This window comes from Alexandromys fortis, unplaced genomic scaffold (genome assembly GCF_014885135.2).
Source record: "Alexandromys fortis isolate MF-2015 unplaced genomic scaffold, M_Fortis_MF-2015_v1.1 scaffold_87, whole genome shotgun sequence".
NCBI classification, from domain to species: Eukaryota; Metazoa; Chordata; class Mammalia; order Rodentia; family Cricetidae; genus Alexandromys; species Alexandromys fortis.
Genome location: NW_026067971.1, coordinates 7234736 through 7252459, shown reverse-complemented (window position 1 = coordinate 7252459; position 17724 = coordinate 7234736). Strand labels below are relative to the sequence as shown.

At 45.8% G+C, this 17724-nt stretch overlaps 1 protein-coding gene across 1 annotated transcript in view; it reads left to right on the top strand.

Annotated features, from left to right (window-relative positions):
• The first annotated feature begins 14821 nt into the window (after positions 1–14821).
• The window catches only part of Glmn (glomulin, FKBP associated protein), a 110100-nt gene continuing 107197 nt past the window's right edge, over positions 14822–17724 (top strand). Inside the window, exon 1 of the mRNA XM_050155594.1 lies at positions 14822–14840. The gene's annotated coding sequence lies outside the window, so the exon portion shown is untranslated. The remainder of the gene's footprint in view (positions 14841–17724) is intronic.

Sequence of the window (17724 nt, the reverse complement as noted above, 5' to 3'; positions counted from 1 at the left end):
TCAGAGAAGGAATTGGCTTTGTGTCTCTCGCAGAGACCTCGGGGAGCTTTGGGAACGCCTTGACTGCTAATGTCATACAATTGTTGGGTTTTCAGGGAGTCGGGTCTACCGTTTGCCACTTCTCCCCTCCCCACCCCGTTTTCCGAGAGAAATTATGAAAAAGAACTTTTAAAAAATGGATTTATTTAGAGTTGTAAAACTGGAGAGAAAGAACCTTGTTTCTCTCCTCAGCGTCTGTGATTAGGATTTATCAAAAACCCTGAGACGCAGCCCAAAAGATTGCAGATTTAGCTTTGACAGCTCAGCCTGCTGGTCCTGATCTTGGGTCAGAGTGAATCAGCCCAGGGTTGCTTAGGGCTGCTGCCTCCTTCATACACACAACATACGTGTTACACACATCTTGCACACACATGGGTACTGAACATTTGAAATATGACAAGCATGACTGAGGAACTGCTTTAAAAAATTAAAAATTTATCACTTAAAAAAATTTAAAGTTATTTTTGAGTAAAGGTCTTGCTTATGCATCCCTAGCTGGCCAGATGTATGATAAAACTTTCCCTGGGGAGATGCAACCGATGTGTCTGCTCACCCCAGCTAAGGAACCCAGCTTCATGCAGGTGAAACGAAGGAGCCCATCAACGTCCAGCTTGGTGAATCAGTGAGTTTTACTGGGGTTACTTGCAGGAATATGGATGAAGGGTTACTCACAGGAGCAGAAATGACTCAAAGGCAGCTGTATCACTGAAGCCCACCCCTCCATGGGTGCCAGCTCACAAAGCTGGGAGCCTGGAGCTCACTGCACCGCCTGCAGCAGATCACCAGGTTGGAGAGCCTCCTTTCTAGGTGCCTCAGTTGGTCTAAACCTCCTCCAGAAGCAGCTGGGCTGGCTTCTGCTTCTTCCAGCCAGCTGCTCTGTTCTCAGAGTCCTCTTTGTGGTTGACTGGTCTGAGAGGGATTCTAGCTTTGGTCGATTTCAGGGACGTCCTATTTGAGTTGTTTACTTTCCTTAAGGAGCTTCCCTGCAAGATGGAAAGTTGCAGTCTTGGAGGAAACTATTACACACACACAAACACACACCAGGTTACCTACTATGTAGTCTGGCGGGCTTTGTTAATATTTTAAAAATTGCATTTTATGTATGTGTGTCTGTGTGTGTTTGCACATGCACATGCAGGCTCGTGCATGTGCACAGGCAGAGGTTAGAGGGAAATTTATGAGAGCCGGTTCTTTCTTTCTCATGTGGAGAATCCATGAGGATTGAACTCAGCCCGTCAGGTTTGATTGCAATCAACTTTACCCACTGAGTCATCTTCCTGGATCCCACAAAAAAATTCCATTTTAAACATATGAGTAGGTTAAAAGTAAAAGGATGAGAGAAGACTAGCTCATCGCAAAAATGGCTTGTTGTGCAAATGTGAGGAACCTTGTTTGAATCCCCACACCCACACAGACCTGGGTGTGTGCTGTTATCCCCAGTTCTCTTACAGCAAGACAGCAGGCAGAGACCAGAGCATCCTTAGGGACTCGCAGGCCAGCCCACTGACACACACAGCCGCTGGTCGTGGAGAGAACACTTGTCAGATCTGCAGAGGTGGCTCAGCTGTTAAGAACACTTACTCTGGCAGAGACCTGAGTACAGTTCCCAGCACCTATATCTCACAACCTTCTGTAACTCCAGTTTCTGATCTGATGCCTTCTTCTGGCCTCTGTGGGCACATGCATGCATGTGGTGCACACACAAACATGCAAGCAAGCACCCATACTAATAAAATAGTAATTAAATAAAATTTGTAAAAATAAAAATTAAAAAAACGAATCACACACATCTATGTATATACCACACCCCCACACATATGGGGGAGAGAGAGAGAGAGAGAGAGAGAGAGAGAGAGAGAGAGAGAGAGCAAGAGACAGAGAGAACTTTTCACAGACTGGTGAGCACAGATTCTCCAGGTTGCTCTCACCTCCATACATGCTCTAGCATGCACCCCCCATACACACAAGAATAATTCAGTGCTCACACCACCTACAACCAAGTTGGAGTGTATCAATATGCTGGGGGATAATGCTCTTGTACTATGTAAAGATTTGTCACTCCAGCCAGGCAGTGGTGGTGCACGCCTTTAATCCCAACCTTGGGGGAGGGGACAGCGGCAGGTGGATCTCTGTGAGTTTGAGGCCAGCCTGGTCTACAAAGCGAGTTCCAGGACAGGCTCTGAAGCTGATTGGCCAGTAGCCAGTCAGAAAGTATAGGCAGGGTAACCAGACTAAGAATTCTGGGAAGAGGAAAGGCTCAGTCTGCAGTTGCCAGCCAGATGCAGAGGAAGCAGGATGAGAATGCTGCACTGAGAAGAGGTGCTAAGCCACGTGGCTAAACATAGATTAGAATTATGGGTTAATTTAAGTTGCAAGAGCTAGTTAATAATAATAAGCCTGAGCTAATAGGCCAACAGTTTATAGTTAATATAAGCCTCTGTGTGTTTCTTTAGGACTGAATGACTGCGGGACCAGGTGGGACAGAAACCTCTGTTTTAATCAATATCTGACAAGATAGATTGCAAAGCTGAGTTTTGCCAGGGATAAAGAGGGTCATTTATGATGATAACAGGGGATGGCGCTAGAGAGCGGGTCCAGTGGTTAAGAGCATGTATTTTTCTTTCAGAAGGACCTGAGTCCAATTCCTAGCACTCAGGTTAAGAAGCTCACAACAGCCTGTAACTTCAGTTCCAGGTGAGCCACTGCCTCTGGCCTTTACACGTACCCCACACATGTCACATGTATGCACACACATGTGTGCACAGACACACACACACCACAATTAAAGATTAAAAAATAAATCTATAAAAAAGAGACAGAGGACAATTCCTCAAGAAAAAAATCTCATAATCCACAGTATGTTTTAATCAATTTATTGAAGTATGGTTGTCATGAAAAAGCTATATATACTTAATGTACCCAATGAGTTTAGAGGTGTGTTTACCTTTGAAAACATCACAACAATCTGACACTTCCGTTCTCATCACCTTCAAGTCCCTCCCTCCTTTCTCCCCTTCCTTCTCCTTTAGCTTTTTAATGCAGTATGGCACTGGTAACGGGGGCGTGATGGAATAGGCTATATCTCTAGGCCATCCTCATGCGGCATAAACAAAACTCTGCACCCGTGACCAAGGCTTCCCCCACTTCTCCATCCTCTCTGCTTTCGGAACTCAGCTTTCAGACTTCATGTTGCTATAGTCTGGCTCACATATTGAAGGCTTGCTCCCCAGTCGGCATGGTAGGAATGGGAGAGGTGGGGCTTAGTGGAAGGAAGTGAGGTCATCATGACTGTGCCCTTGAAGGAAATTTTTGGAACCCTGACCTCTGTCTGTCTCTCTGCTTTCTGGCATCCGTGAACCAAGAAGGTCTCCTCTTCCCTACATCCCCACCATAAGCCCAAAGCAACACTGACAAATGACTTTGTATGAAAACGTTTGAAACTTTGAACCAAAATAAGTCCCTTTGCTGTTTCTGGCTTTGTTCTGAATTGTCCTCTCTTTATAGCCTAATCTGGTCTTGCCTCAAACTCAGGACCCTCCTGCTGTCTTAGCCTCTGAGTCTCTCAGGAGCTGGGATTACAGGCATGCAGCACTATGCCTGCCTGAGTTTTCCTCTTTTAAGATGATTATTGTCACAGTGATGGAAATCACATGTAATAGCATTTGTCCTTATTTAGATCTTGCTTAGTATTATGTCCTCTGGATTCGTTCACCTTGTTGCAAATGCTGTTTCTTTTTTTTTTTTTTTTTTTTTGGATGAATACTCTTCTGTTGGGTGTGTGTATCACATTTTTTCACGTGGTCATCTCTCAGTGGTTTGTTCCAGCTCTTGGGAATATTATTGCAATGAACTTGGGCTACAGAAATCTTTTTGTGATCCTAGTTTCAATTCCTTTGGAAATAGTTCCAGAAGTGGGGTTTCTGGGTACATGTTAGTTCTATTTCTTGTTCTGTGAAAAACCCCATGCTGCTTCCCACTTTGGCTGAAAGACAACCAGCAGCAGGCAGCAGGCCCTTTCCTCCACATCCTTGACAACGCTTATCTTTTGTTTATTGATAACCACCTCATTCTCTGTGGTGAGCTGCTAGTGTTGTGGTTTTGATCTGCATTTCCCTCATGACCGGTGATTTGAGCTTCTTTTCATAGATCACTTCAAATAGAGTAATAATTTTCTAATATTCAGAATATTACCTGTCTAAGGAATAGTTCTCTTCGCCATTGAAAAGAATGCATATTCATCCTCCGTGGCACCATCTCCCCTTCTCCATGTCTGTTTGTGTGTGTGTGTGTGTGTGTATTGAGGATCAGTTTCAGGGCTTCATACGCATGCTCAACCCCTGAGTTACAACACCGGCCTTCTGTCTATACTTAACAACAATCTGTGTTTTACTACTGTTGGATGGAATGTTTTATATTTATTAATTGGAGAAAGATTGTTGGTAGCCTTACGTCTATTTGATCTATCATGTATTGAGAAAGTAATATTGAATTTGTGAGACTCTATATTACTCTTTGCAGTTTTATGAATTTTTATTTCACACATATTGAAGCTGCATGAAGGGCCATCAAAGCAAATTCTAGATGGCAAACTGAGAATGGGAAAGAACAATGTTTCTCAAGTGCAGGAAGCCAGTGAATCTCAAGCTGGATATATATGTGTGTATATATATAATTCTCACCTAGACACATCATACTGAAACTGCAGAATACTCACACTTACATGAAAGAGAACCTTCAAAGCCACCAGAGAAAATACCAACTTAAAAATCAGAAACTAATAGGGTGACAGAATCGCTCAGTGGGTAAAGTAACTGCTGCATGTCCCTGACGACTCGAGTTTGGTTCCTGGAGCCCAGGCAAAGCTGGCTGAGTTCAGTGACTCACATTTGTAAGCAGCGCCCAGTGTCCTACAGTGAGGACCAAGGCAGAGGCAGGAGGATAGGGTGGGAAGTCTCATGTGCAGTACAGCAGCAGAAATAACAGGAGAGACCATGACTGAAAACCAAGGTGGACAAAAGGATTCTTAAAACATTGTCCTGTGACCTACCTCCATGCATGTGTTGTGGCTTATGTGCACCTGAATACAGACACACACACACACACGCGCATGCATGTATGTGCACCTGCACACGCACACACATGCGTGCACATGCACACACGTGTACACACACACACAGCAAATAAATATTTTTAAAAACCTGATCATTCACACTTTTAAAAAGTTGTCTGGGACAATGCCACCTCACTTTATAGTTCAGGCTGACCTCAATCTACAGGCAGACCTCTTGCCTAGATTCCCAGATGTTGGAAGCCACCAGACCTGGCTAATCCCCCTCTTAAAAACAACACAGAAGAGGTGGTTTCTCACTTTCTAATGCATGAAGAGAAAATAACTGTTAACCTGGCATTCAGCTACAGTGAAACCATATCAAGTACAAGGTCACATGGAGACCATCTTCAGGTAAATAAAACGACAGAAGCATTGCTTATATTGATTGACGATAACCAATGCCAAGGATCTGGCATTTTGATGGTACAGGAGAGTCAGCTCACTTGTTAGGAGCACTTGTTCAGTTCCCAGAACCCACATGCAGGCTCGCCACCATCCCTAACTCCAGTTCCAGGGCTCTGACACTCTCTTCTGTGATATACATACATGCAGGCTCGCCACCATCCCTAACTCCAGTTCCAGGGCTCTGACACTCTCTTCTGTGATATACATACATGCAGGCTCGCCACCATCCCTAACTCCAGTTCCAGGGCTCTGACACTCTCTTCTGTGATATACATACATGCAGGCTCGCCACCATCCCTAACTCCAGTTCCAGGGCTCTGACACTCTCTTCTGTGATATACATACATGCAGGCCAAGCCCTCATGTACATTAAAATCACAAACAAACAAACAAACAAACCCAGGGATATTTCTCAGTGGCAGAGGCCTAACCAAATGTGGGTAAGGCCCTGGGCTTAATCCCTAATGATGCAAACAAGCAAAGCTTTGCTTCTACAAGATATTTAACCTGAAACTAGACATATCATGCTCTGAGCTCATCTAGAGAATGAGAGAGCCAAAGTTCAAACTCAATGGTTTCTATGGCTTGTTAACCAAAAGGAAGAGGAAATCTGCCTCTGGCTAAGAGAGGATAAGGGGGAGCACTTGGAAGATTTGTTGAGTGAGTTCTGAGTTTGATTGAGAGGCCTGCCTCGATGAATAAGATGGATGAGTGATCCAAAAAAATTCCAACACCAACCCCAGGTCTCTAGACACATTCACACAGAAGGGCACATAACCCATACATGAGTGCCCATTCACACGGAAGGGCACATAACCCATACATGAGTGCCCATTCACACGGAAGGGCACATAACCCATATATGAGTGCCCATACACATGCAAAAACACAGAGACATGCATGCACACTACACCTCCCATGCAAAAACAAACCGGGAAATACTGCTCTGATGCAAACCTAGAGGCTGCTTAGCTCTCCATCCTCAGAAGCTGCGGAGGAGGCGCAGCAGATGGCAGCGATAAAACAATCAGTGAGAAGAGAATTTTTTTAGAGCCAGATTAGATAGTGAATAGAAGGAATCACAGCCAAATTCAAGGGACCCTCCTGGGGCGACCCTCCCAGTGTGCTGGGGTGGGAGAGGGGATATTCTAGCTCTGCCTTCTGGGGCTAGAATTGCAGGCAGACCAGTCTGCCGACCTGGAGTCTAGGTGGGTTCCTGAGGATTCATACTCTGGCCTTCATGCAGTCATGGCAAGTTCTTAACTGCTGAGCCACCCCCCTTCCCCCCGTCCCAAGAGCATTGTTGAGAGCAGTGGAGTCTAGGTAAGAGCTCAGGAGAGTCAGCAGATGTCCAGCTACTGTAGCATAATAGACACTTAGAAGCCGCGTTTTCTAATTAAAAAAAAAAATAAAAGAAAAGAAAGAAAGAACTCCATACTTGGGTTCCTGAGACAAGGAGAAGCTAGAAGGAAGTCTGACACCCAAGACTTCTTTTTGTGCCTGTTCCCGTGACTGTGGGTCAGACTCCTGACTCTGCATAAGCGTGATAAAGCAGAGTGTCTAAAAACCCAGAGATCCCCATCTAGATCGTCACTCTTTAAGACCGAATGCCCCAAGAGTCCTTAAGTTCAACCTGTAGTCACCCTGAGAACAGACTAGCAAAGCCTCACAGACAGGTAGGCTACCCCAAGACGAGAACAGTTATTTCTGGGAGAGATAGCTATACCTCGACTGCTCCTAAGACGAGAACAGTTTTTTCTGGGAGAGATAGCTATACCTCGACTGGCTCACTAGCAGTTTCTTCCTGGCAGCTTTGCATGAGTAGAGTCTGGACAATGAGGAGCGGAATCATGCCTTCACCAGGACTGATTAATCACATATCCCTCTTCCTCCCAATGCTAGTTTTTCTGTTTAAGTCGAAAGTTCCTATTGGTACCCTAAAGACAGACTTGGGGGTCCTGGGCCTTTATCTGGCACTCTTCCCAGTGGATGGTGATTAAACTTCCCCCCTTCTGTTTTTTACCTTTCTTTGATTTAACTGATGCACTGGGGTGGGTGGCAGAACCTAGCTGCTGGGGCTGCTGAAGGCAGGACTTTTAGACGAATACTCTAGTTGTATAATGCTAGGAACTTGACATCCAGCAAGCTGAATAGTGGCATAGACAGTATGGCCTCATTCTGATAAGAATCAATGATTACAACAATAAAGCTAGTACATACAGGTACATACAGAGAACCGTGCATGGGGTGTACCAAAACGTTTGATCTGAGGATACAGTAAAGCACAATGGAACCGGGGGGAGGGGTTGCTGTATGAATTATGAATTTTACAATGTTTGAATTCTATATGATTCTGCATTACTTTTGGATCAAACAGGATGGAAGGAAGAAGGGCAGCTTCAACACATTCATTCTAGGCGGAAGGTGGCTTAGGGGCTAAAGGCACTGCTGCCCTTGCAGAGGACCCAGGCTCTGATCCCAGCACCCACAATGGGCAGCTCCCCACCACCTGTAACTTTAGGTCTAGGGGATCTGATGCCCTCTTTTGGCCCCCAAGGGCACCTGTACAAAGTGGTGCACAGATATACACTCACACACACATATACATACAAAATAAACAAACCTTTAAGAAATCCTTCTGGGTCTTCTCTTCTGATGCTGTCAGGGTGAGCATTTGATACAATCTGCATCCACAGTCAATTGTTTTTCTTCTGACACAGAGACAGTGCCTTCCCAGGACTGTAGATCTGACTCCACAGTGCACGCTGGCCACTGACTGTCTTGTTCATTTTCAATGGCTCTGTTCCTAAGGGCATGTTGCTCTTGTAGGCATTTGCATATTAAAATGCTTGAAATATCTCAATGTAATACTTGATCACTGACATTAAATTTATTTACACATCACTTTAAATTGATAAATGAATAAATCCAACTTTTTTGCTATTTTAGGGTATCATCACTTTTTTTATTTAAAGAATTCAGTTGTGAGGAGAGGATATTTATTGTGGCAGGCAGAACAAGGAATTTCAAGTGAGGAGACAGAAACCTGATGTAGACAGCCATTCAAAGCCGCTGATCCTACCTTGTTCTTAACATATGACTTACCTAGTTGCCTACGGTGCGTGCCTGTAACCCCAAGACTTAGGATGGTGAGGCAGGAGGATTAAAAGACTAGCCTCGGTGATATAGCAAAACAAAACAGAGCTTAAACACCCCTTACACACACACACACACACACACACAGAAATACCTCATGGTGTATCATCTAAATATGGCCTACTGATCAAAGGGGATCAGACCAGTTGGCCACGCGTTTCCTTACTGAATAAATGCCAGTACAAAAACAACAGGAAAGCTTCCTCTGGGAGTTGGCACTATATCTGAGTCTTTAGAGGGATTCTGAAAAAAGCAGAAGGCAGAGGTAGGAATGTGTGGTGCCCCAGCAGGGGGCAGCCACGGGGACTGCAGCAAGCGACATCCACGGACAAGATAGCCACCATCATACCACACCAACACCCTTATTCTACAGACCAGGGGAAGAAGCCTTCTCAGCTCCCCAGTGGGTGGAGCTCCTCTACCTCTTGCTTCAGTTCCAGGAAGATGGACACAGATCTCAGAGCCTAGAAGGCCAGCTAATAGTGAGGCAGCGGTCTCAGTGAAAGGTCGTCTTGCGAAGGATGTGTGTTTAAAGGTGAGGCAGGAACTAAAAGATGATTTCATGGGAAGCGACTGAGGAGCTGGAAATCCATTTTGTTAACTCTAATTTCGTATTACAGGGCTTGTTAGCGCTAGGAACCAAGTGTTGGGAAGAGACAAGCAGGGGTCAGCCAGATGGTTCAGGATGTAAGGTGTTTGTTCCTCACCCTAAGGTCCTGGGTTCCATTCTCGAAAAAGAATCCACAATACGGAAGGAGAAAACCGACTCCCAAAAGCTGTCTTCTGGTGGTGGCATATATCTTTAATCCCAGCACTCAGGGAGCAGAGGCTGGTGGACCTTTGTAAGTTCGAGGCCAGCCAGGTCTAGGACAGGCAGGGTGGTAATGGAGAAACCCTGTCTCAAAACAAACAAACAACAAACAAACAAAGTTGTCTCCTGATAATACATACATACACAATAACTAACTATATAAATGGCTTTTTAAAAGTAAAACAAAACAAACGACAACAAAACCTAATAAACCAATCAGGAGCTGAGGTATATATATATGGAATGCAGTATGTATTATATATAATACAGTGGTAGTATTCATGGTTATCTGATATGCACGGGAACCTGGTTTGATCCCTAACACTATAGAATAAAAATGTCAGGGGCTTTCACAGTTGTCATTAAGTAGAAGAGGAGTAGGCACAGATTACAGTTTTATAAAGAACTTTGACTAGGACTGGGGATCAGCTGCTCAGTTTGCCTCCCGTGAGTCTCTTTCTGTCCTAGTCAGAGTGGCACCCTCCCTTGAGGCCGCACCCCTAATATGTCTTGTCTTTTATTTATTTACTTTTATACAGGGAGGAATTGTTTGTTTTTGCTCATGCCTTGTGTTTTCTTTATGTTCGAAAAAAGTCATCAAACGGGGTATTTCCCTTTTGGGTTCTTCGGTTAAAGGTTCATGGCGTTGTGGTCGCGTTAGTCTTCTTCCCTGACACGCAGCTTGTCTCGGCACTGCCCGTGACAGTGGATCAATGAAAAGCGCACCTTTGCAGACACACAAAACAGAATGGGAGGTAGCAGAGTCCCGCCGCCCTCACCTGCAGGTTCTGCACAGTAAACAGAGCTGTGAGCCCAGCTAGCCAGTGCGAGGCAGGACCGCACAGCGGCAGGCCTGCAGGAGGGGCCGGGCCCGTCGCTCCCACCGGGCTTTCCCGCACTTGTCAGTTTGCAAGAATTCCTTCTCCAGTGGAGAAAGACAAAACCACCCCGCGGTGCCTGCCCCAGGGCTAATTGTTCTGAGAGCGTCTCTAAGAGCCTTTAAGGAAGACGTCTATTTCCACCTCTCTGATTTATGTAAAACCCTTTCCCGCCGCGGGTCTGGCCTGCTTCCCAGCTGTCGGCATTCTCCGGGATCGTTCGCTGCACCGGCTGCTCCACCGGCGCTGGCGCAAAGTCAACAGCTCCGCCAGGAAGGCGCCCCGCCCGCCATTTGATTTTGCTAAATCACTCCTTTGGCTAATATTTCAGGGACAGACACGCGACGCATCTGGCTTCGGCTAAATATTTTCAGTCGCTCGGATCCCAAGGTAAATATTTGCCAGGTCGATGGCAGCAACGTAGGCGAGCAAGAAGCGAGGGGGCCGGTCACCAGCTTTCAATCAAAAGGCCGGCAGGCGCAGCTGCCGCAGGGCCCCGCCCCCTTCCCGTGAACCCCGCGCGGTCCCGCCCTCTCTCCGCCCCCTCCCACAAGCCCCGCCCCCTCCCTTCTCTCTGCAGCGCGTGGCCAGGGCGGGTGGGTGGCCTCGTTGCTCCTTCTTCGGAAAGCTGTGTTTGAACTTTTGTTTTCAGTTGTGTTTTTTCAATACAGACCGTCCTTGTTCTCCCCCAGCCCCTGATAAGCAGGTTGGTAGGCGTGGTGAGGAATCCTCCAGAGAGACTGGGGCTGGAGATGCTCCCGAGACCTGAGTGTTTGCTGCATCACCAATGAGCAGGCTGCCCTGGGCAGGACTTCCACTATGCCAGGCTTTACCACAGATCTAGGCAATTTTTAGGAAGACTAAGAAAAGGAACTTGGGACTAGGAGAAGGCAGAGTAGACTGAGAAAATATTAGGCATAAATTTATTTATTCTGTGGTAGGGTACCAGTCTTTCAGGAGTAACGGGAGGAGCCCATGCGGATACTCCTGCTGTGTCGGTGGGTAGGTTCATGTGAGGAAACCTGCTGGACTAGGTGTGGCATGCCCAAGACCTGTCATTCTTTGAGTGCATAATTTAAGCGAATATTTAAATGTTACAGTATTTTAAACAGCTCCGCGATGATGGGCTTGTGGTCTGTTGCTTTAATTTTCTCCATCTCCACTGGATTGGAGGGCGGCACACAGGTGAGACGAGTGACGTGGGGTTGTACAAAGTGTAGAGTCAGACGCTAGCTATCCTTGTAAATTTTGTATTTTGTCCACCGTGGAGCCTGTAAAACATTTAACGATGCGCCTTCCTCAAAACGTGTTAACAAAAGTAAATCAATAAAACCTGTACAAGTTCTTCTGGAATTAGAAATCAGGTTGAATCCCAGGCATCCAGGCTCCAGGCTCTGCCTTTAACCAACACTGAGTGGGTGGACCTAGCTAGGCCGCTGCTGCTAACCTTTTACTGGCAACAGCCTCAGGTCCTGCTCCTCAGTAGCCGCTGGGCCCTTCCTGCTGTCCTTTGTCTCACTGCTAATTGACTCCCTGATTCCCCAAAGCTACTGGAAGCCTTTCTGCCTGTCCCAGCTATAGCAGCTCTACTGGCAGGTAGTTTGTGTTGGTGACGGTCCCATTCCCCCCACCCTGCCTTCTTCACCTCATTTCCCTGGGCTTCCTCTGTAAACAAGCTCAGATCTGCCTCGCCTGTAGAAGCTCCAACCATGTTTCCCTCGAAGCTAATAATATTCTCCTCTCCTCACTGTCAAGCTCTTAAGGTTTTTCATTATAAAGCTAATGCCTATTTGTAGTAGGAAACTCGAGGGAGCCCAGGGAGATGGCTCGCTGTGTAAGGTGGAGACCCGAGTTCAGATCCCCAGCACCCGCATAAAAACTAGGTGTGGAGTCACAGGCCTGGAACTCCAGTACTGGGGACAGATCCCAGGGGCCTTGGTGTCTGGCCCTCCCAGCTGAAACAGTAAGGGCCACGTTTAGTGAGACCCTGTCTAAAACAAACCAAACCGGGTGGGGAAGACATACCAATGTCAGCCTTCCGCCACACAAGTCTTCACAGGCATTTGATTACCTTTGTATATATTATGAACACACACACACACATCAGAAAGTATAAACATGTTTTATAGACAGAATTATAGTTCTAGAATTAGCCACCAATATCAGTAGCAGCATGGCTTTCTAGAAATCGTAAGATGGTCACAGCATGGTGGAGAGCTACATAGACTATTTTCCCCTGTGTATGAAGGCCAGGGGACAATTCCCAGGTGTTTTCTTAGGAGTCTTCCACCTTATTTTTTGAGACAGCCTCATTTAGACTTGGGGCTCACTGGTTAGGGCTTGGCTGACTGAGCAGTGAGCTCCAGGGTCCACTTGTCTCTACCTTCTGAGTGCTGGATAACAGGTGTGCACCAGTACAGTACCTCGTGAATGTGGATTTTGGAGATGACTGAACCATCTCTAAACTCTATTGTGAGCCCTTTGTACTGTGTCTCTCACTAGAATGCTGGCCATGGAGGAGATGCCTTCATCTCCTTTGTTCTTTGCACGTAGCAGGAGACCTGATGGAATAATCACTACACGGTTGAGTGATCAGGGCTCTTATTACTGCCTGATTCTTCCTCTCTGAACTGCAAGCTCTTTCCACAAGACAGGACTTTGCAGCTTCCTGATAGTTCAGCAACAGGAGACATGATATGTGGACAAAATAAAGGACCCAGAAGGAGAAAAGGAGCTAGTGGCGTAGCATGAACGGAAGGAGCTGACATTTGTGAAGAGTACACATTTGTCACTTTATACATTTCCTTGCCCATTTTGCAGGTGAGAAGGTTGAGGATTAGGATGTTCGACTCCTTGCTCAGTCACGTAGTGAGCGCTACAGCGGGCGTTCAAATGTGGCACCACAGAAGTTCACACACTAGAAGCTCTTGTGTCCTTTACACATTGGTGATTAGACAGATCTCATCTGGACACTGCCTAGAGTCTCTTAGAGTCTTCAGGGACACCTAGAAAGGGTCTGTGCCCAGCAATTTCTGAACAGAGACACGTAATGACCTTCAGCCTTTTGACCTGAAGACAGTAAGTGACAGACTGACACCTAAATCTGACAGGGTGGACCTTCCAATGCCCTGAAGGGGGACGAAGGACTCACATGTATGCTAGTCTCCTGTACTCCTTAAGGAGGCCAACAACAGCCACCTTTGGGGACATTCTACCAGGCTTATTCAAACTCCTTACATGACAGTTACCCATCTTTATCCCCTCCTGGTCCTTCCCTTGCCTGCATCAATCCTGGTTGCTGTGCTATTTTAAGGACCTGCCATTGATGTTTTTAAGCCAGGAGTCTGGGGTGTCTATACTTGGATATCTGAGCCTTGGGTGCTGCTTGGTAGTTGGAAGCACCTTGAGATCAAAGAGGATACACCGGAGCAAGACCACAGGGGAGGCTGGTCCTCATGCATAGGTCTTTACTGCTACCTAGGTGGTGGTGTTTCATCTTTGTACACACACGTGCAGATAATTAAAAATAAATCTTGTGGGATTCTTCTTCTCCCCCAATTCTGCCTGCCACCTTGAGACAGTGTCTCACTATTTAGCTCTGGATTTCCTGGAACTCATTCCGTAGACAAGGCTGACCTTGAACTCACAGAGACTTCCCTGCCTCTTGCCTCCCCCCCCCCCCCTTGCTGTGAGAAAAGGTGTGTACTGCTATGCCTGGCTAAGATGAATCTTAAAAAGAAGTTTGGTGTGGTGGCATGTGTCCTCTACCCACACAGTAAACACATCCCCTCCTGCTATCACAGTTGAAGTTTACACATTTTAGCTTTTGTTTCACGACTTTCTATAAAGTGTAAGATGGCCACAGGCATGGTAGAGAGAAAATTGGACTTTATTTCCCCTGTCCCCTTGGACAGATTTTTGTTTCCAGGTCTGTGGACCACAGGCCCAGAGCTACAGGAGTGAGTGACTTGCATTGAAAGCTCCGAACCTGTGAGCAAAAGCAAACCGTGTCTCTTTATAAGCTGTGCTCACAGGTATTCTGTCACAGTTACAGCCAACTTCAGGGAGAACTAATGAGCTGGTTTTGAATGGTGACTAAACACTAGGAACATGTCATCTGGGTACAAGGATCCCTGTAGACTCCAAACACTAGGGACGTGTCACCTGGGTACGAGGATCCACACGGACTCTAAACACTAGGAACGTGTCAACTGGGTACAGGGATCCACACGGACTCTAAACACTAGGAACGTGTCACCTGGGTACAGGGATCCACACGGACTCTAAACACTAGGAACGTGTTACCTGGGTACAGGGATCCACACGGACTCTAAACACTAGGAACGTGTCACCTGGGTACGAGGATCCACGCAGGCCTCTGGGGTCAGATTTATTGAGAGAAGACCTTTGCCGTGGCCCTAGGAACAACTCACACCGTGAGGTAAGACTGTTGCCTTGTGTGTCAACTTAGGGATGGGCGCCGTGATCAGAGGCTACAGTAATTTCCAGAGAACTACACATGGAGCGGTTGCAGGTCATAAAAGTCTCCTCCTTACACCTCACAAGCCGTCTCTGCCCTTCTCCTAAGGCACCCAGGAGCTCTGGCCCCTGAACAACCACCACCCACTCTCCATTGTGGAGACAGCGCTAGCCTCACGACAGTGCCAAGAATTCTGCTCTTCTGACATGCATTTTGATTTAAAATCTTTCATGTTTGAGATAGACTTTTCTCTGTTGACAATGGGCTGGGTTTGGCCCACTCCTTAGGTGTGGTGCCTCTGGCGTGTGGTAAATCCTGATTGGAAGACAATATAAAGCTATTTCCTGGTAAATGTATAAATGTATATGGATGTTGGCTGTTCTCGTCCCTGCCACTGGCATACCTTGAAGAAGTAGCAATTTAAAGCAATCAGACATGCTCCGCATCTGGCCCTTATAAACGGGTGGGTGCGTCACGGTTCTCACCAGCCTGTCTTGCTTGTGGAGAGAGTTGAATCCATCCATTTGATTTGCCTCCTAGTTTGGCTACGCGCTCCCTCTTTCTTTATGACAGTCAGTGTGATTTGTGTACAAAGAGACAGGTAAGTAAGAATTTTGGGAAGAGGAGCAAGGAAAAGAGGAATAAGACCCAGTATTTCTAAACCAAAGCAAAACTATCAGTTCTGAAGACCACAGATTCGCTTTGCTTTTGAGGAACAAGAGGGAAAAGGGGGATTGTAAAAAAAAAACTCTCGGTACCTTTATATCTGTGGGGCCAATGACACAGGGATACCTCAGCTTGGACCACTCCTCTGATCAGTAGGCCGGTAATGGCTGCCATATCAAGGTGACAGAAAATAGAACTCTTGTTTCAGAGAACTGTTGAGTGCTGGCTCTAGGGTGAGCTCTATAAATGGGAAGATTACTTTAAACCAGACTCCATCTTACAGACCTGAGAGACTGAGTGTTTAGGGCACAAGCCTGTTAGGACTCAACCCATATCTCCCAGTCCTGATTCTCCCGTTATTTGGTGATGACATTGATATCAAAGAATAGGCACACGGATTCCCCTTGGTACACAAGAGGGCTTCACTACTCCAAGGCCAGTGACATTCCTGGGCCTTAGCTTCTACAGAAGGCTCAGCTAAGCTTACTTCTATGCTCTGCTAGGGGAGCAAGCAGTTGTTAATCTGATAAACAGCTTCCTGCTAATGTATGTGTGTGTGGTGGGCGGTAAATGTGTTGTTGTGTTGCCCTGGCAAGGGGCATGTGGGAGACTCAGTGACTTTGCACACAAAAAGTACTCTAGGGTGAGGTCAGTCAGCCCTGGGTGGCAGTTCTGGCTCTGCTTCTTGTTAGCAATGGGACCTTAAATTATCTGAAGTTTAGCAGCTTCTTCACTTACAATGTGGATAAGAACATTTACTCTGAAGCGTTGTTTTGAATATTAGATGAGATACTGTGGGAAATTATACAGAACCGAGTTAAAGGCAATGTTTCTGTAGTGGTGTGGGCGTATGTCCAGAAAAGTTATTTTTAATGTACTTTTAAAATTGATTTTCATTGAGCTCTACATTTTTCTCTGCTGTCCTTCCTGCCTCTCCCCTCCCCTTCAACCCTCTCCCAAGGTCCCCATGCTCCCAATTTACTCAAGAGATCTTGTCTTTTTCTATTTCCCATGTAGATTAGATCCATGTATGTCTCTCTTATAGTCCTCATTGTTGTCTAGGTTCTCTGGGATTGTGATTTATAGGCTTTTTTTTTGCTTTATGTTTAAAAACCACTTATGAGTGAGAACATTTGACAATTATCTTTCTGGGTCTGGGTTACCTCACTCAAAATGATGTTTTTTATCTCCATCCATTTGCCTGCAAATTTCAAGATGTCATTATTTTTTTCTGCTGTGTAGTACTCCATTATGTAAATGTATCACATTTTTCTTATTCATTCTTCGGTCGAGGGGCATTTAGGTTGTTTCCAGGTTCTGGCTATGACAAACAAAGCTGCTATGAACATAGTTGAAGCACATGTCCTTGTGGCACAATTGAGCATCCTTTGGATATATACCCAAAAGTGGTATTACTGGGTCGTGAGGAAGGTTGTTTCCCAATTTTCTAAGAAATCATCACACTGAAAATCAAAGGGGTTGTACCAGCTTGCACTCCCACCAGCAATGCAGAAGTGTTCCCTTTACCCCACAACCTCTCCAGCATAAGTTGTCATAAGTGTTTTTGATCTTGGCCATTCTTACAGGTGAAAGATGGAAACTCAGAGTTGTTTTGATTTGCATTTCTCTGATGACTAAGGATGTTGAACATTTCCGTAAGTGTCTTTCAGCCATTTTAGATTCCTCTGTTGAGAGTTCTCTGTTTAGGTCTGAACTCCATTTTTTTTTTTGTTGTTGGATTATTTGTTCTTTTGATGACCAATTTCTTGAGTTCTTTGTATATTTTGGAGATCAGACCTCTGTCTGATGTGAGGATCTTTTCCCATTCTGTAGGCTGCTGTTTTGCCTTGTTGACCCTGTCCTTTGCTCCTTTGCTTTACAGAAACTTTTCAGTTTCAGGAGGTCCCATTTATAATTGTTTCTCTCAGTGTCTGTGCTACTGGGGTTATATTTAGGAAGTGGTCTCCTGTGCCAATGTTCAACTGTACTTCCCACTTTCTCTTCTATGAGGTTCAGTGTGGCTGGCTTTATGTTGAGGTCTTTGATCCATTTGGACTTGAGTTTTGTGCATGGTAATAGATATGGATCTGTTTTCATTCTTCTATATGTTGATATCAGGGAAGCTATTTTAATATTAGGTAGCTTTTGAGCTCCAGCTCCCAGATTCTCATCATGTTCA